This window comes from Pteropus vampyrus, unplaced genomic scaffold (genome assembly GCF_000151845.1).
Source record: "Pteropus vampyrus isolate Shadow unplaced genomic scaffold, Pvam_2.0 Scaffold86, whole genome shotgun sequence".
In the NCBI taxonomy this organism is placed as follows: Eukaryota; Metazoa; Chordata; class Mammalia; order Chiroptera; family Pteropodidae; genus Pteropus; species Pteropus vampyrus.
In genome coordinates this window covers 1,867,353-1,869,713 of record NW_011888867.1, presented here as the reverse complement: position 1 = coordinate 1,869,713, position 2,361 = coordinate 1,867,353, and the positions used below count along the sequence as shown (strand labels likewise).

Below are 2,361 nucleotides of genomic sequence, written 5' to 3'. Positions count from 1 at the left end.
GGAAGTCGGAGTGATGTGATGTGATGTGAAAAATAGGCTCGGCCGCCGTTGATGGCTTTGAAGGTGGAGGAAGGGGCCAGCAGCCAAGGCCGGTGGCCACCTCTCGACGCTGGAAAAGGCAAGGAAACAGATTCTCCCCTGGAGCCTCCAGAAGGAACGCAGCCCTGCCAACACCTTGATCTCCCAGTGAAACCCATGTCAGACTTCTTACCTACAGACGCGTAAAATAATACGTTCGTGCTGTTTAAGCCGCCAGGTTGTGGTATTTGTCACAGCAGCCGTATGAATACACGGGCAAGGTGGCCGATCGAGCCTCAGCTCAGCCCCGGTGGGGCAGTGAAATGGCCTCCATTTTATAGACGAGGCTCAGGAGCCTTCGGCATGTGATCGTCATTGGTAATGCCACTGGATGAATAAAGACAAAATAACTTGTTCTCCCCCAAGGAGCTATTCTGTTGAATAAGTTATATTTGTCTGTAGAACTCCACATTTGGAAGGAAAGAAACAATAATTCTCAAGCCAATGCAAGGGTCAAGGACTCACTTAAAACTCTCCCAGGAGGAAAGACACCATGAATGTCATAGAAAAATGAGACTATCAAGTAATTAACCCAGGGTCCTGCTAAGGGGGCTCGGGCCATTTTAAAGATTCCTAGACTCGTGACAGAGACCTTGGATCAAGTTCTGTCTTGAATGGTGAAAGGAGTGGCTGAGACTTTCATGGCCCCAATCCTCAGGTGGCCAGGTCCCCCCTGGCCGGGATCAGCCTTCTCTGTTGACCCCAGGATGCCAAGCTGTGACAGGAAGCAGGGCTCTCATTCAGGGGTCCTCAAGTTATAATGAGCATAGAAAACACCTGGATAATGGTTAAAAATACAGATGCTCCACCCCAGACACGCTGAGCTAGTCAAATAGTTCTTAGTCCTGAAGGCCAGGTGTGGTAAAAACCCATGGAGAGTTTTTTTAAAACCCTAATGTGAAGGTCCCACCCCTGGAGATTCCCATTCGATGAGTCTGAGGTGGGGCCCGTAGTTATTCTTTGAAAGGTGATCCAAGCACACAGCCAAGATCGAACACCACTGATTTTCTTGAAGCCTCTGCCATACTTTCCTGCTAATCTGTCTCTGTAGGTACTAAGCTTGGTACTTGGGGAACTGACAATCAACAAGACCAGCTTGTTCCTGCCTTTCTAATGCCTTATCATGTGAGGGAAGAAACAATAATACGTAAACAAATAAATCCCAGTGAGATCATGTGGTAAGGACTGTGAAGACAGCACAAAGCACACGGGGGAGACTGGTTTCTAGGCGAAAGGTCAGAGGATGTCTCTCTGAGGAGGTGACATTCAAGCCGAGACCTGAAAGATGCAGAAGAAATGCCACTCGAAGAGCAGGGCTGAACAGCAAGTGCAAAGGCCCGGCGGTGGACTAGGCTGGGCATGGAGCCTAAGCGGGGAGGTCGGTGCGGCCGGAGCGCGTTCAAAGCCCGGGAGAGCGGCCTTGCGTGAGGTTCTGTTGCTCAGGTGCTCGTAGGCAGTTGGCGCTTTAACAAAATGCCTGCCGGAGAAAGAGAAAGTGGAAGAGCAGAGAAAGGATAGACAAGAAGCAAAGTGACCTCCCCTGCCCACACGCAAGTGCACACGCACGCACACGTGCACAGACACGCACGCACGCACGCACACGCACACACGCACATGCGCATGCGCACGCACACACTTATTGATTCAAGGGCTCGGTCCTGTGATGGAGAAGGACACGGTGAGACGTCTCCCTGGCTGACTTTGGGGAAGAGAACCTGAAGGAGAGATGATCTAGGAGAACGAGGAAGTTCGTTCTTGAAGCTCAGGGGGCTTCTTTGCAAAGCCCATTTGCTTTGCATTAAAGGTGGTCTGTTAGGACCGATGCCAACCTGTCACATGGCCTGTCGGCACTGCATTCAGAACATCACCGGGGCACGTCTCGCTCCACTGTCTCTGCCTGGCCAAGCCCCATCATCTGTCCCTTAAATGGTCTCCCTGCTTCTGTCCTTGTCCCATCTAGTCCCCATGCAGCTGCCAGAGGAGTCTTTAGAAACGCTATGCCAGATCTCGTCACTCCTCTGAAAGAAACTCTGAAGTCTCCACATCTCGGTAAAAGCCACAGTCCTTACAGTAACCGATGTGGCCCTACAGGTCCCCTGTGCCCCCTCACCTCTCTGACCTCGTCTCCCACCATTTGGTCAACTCACTCCGGCCAAACAGTTCTTCTCAAGGTCCCCAGACACCCCCGGCCTCAGGACCTCTGCACTTGCTGTTGCCCCTGCCCAGAACATACTCCCCACCCCACAGCGCCCCCAACCCCACGGCACTCCCTCCCCTTCTTCG

At 52.2% G+C, this 2,361-nt stretch overlaps 1 long non-coding RNA gene across 1 annotated transcript in view; it reads right to left on the bottom strand.

Moving 5' to 3' along the window:
• The window catches only part of LOC105294351, a 10,169-nt gene extending 8,619 nt beyond the window's left edge, over positions 1 to 1,550 (bottom strand). Inside the window, exon 1 of the long non-coding RNA XR_002781180.1 lies at positions 1,357 to 1,550. This is a non-coding gene — a long non-coding RNA (uncharacterized LOC105294351). The remainder of the gene's footprint in view (positions 1 to 1,356) is intronic.
• Between the last annotated feature and the right edge of the window lie 811 nt (positions 1,551 to 2,361).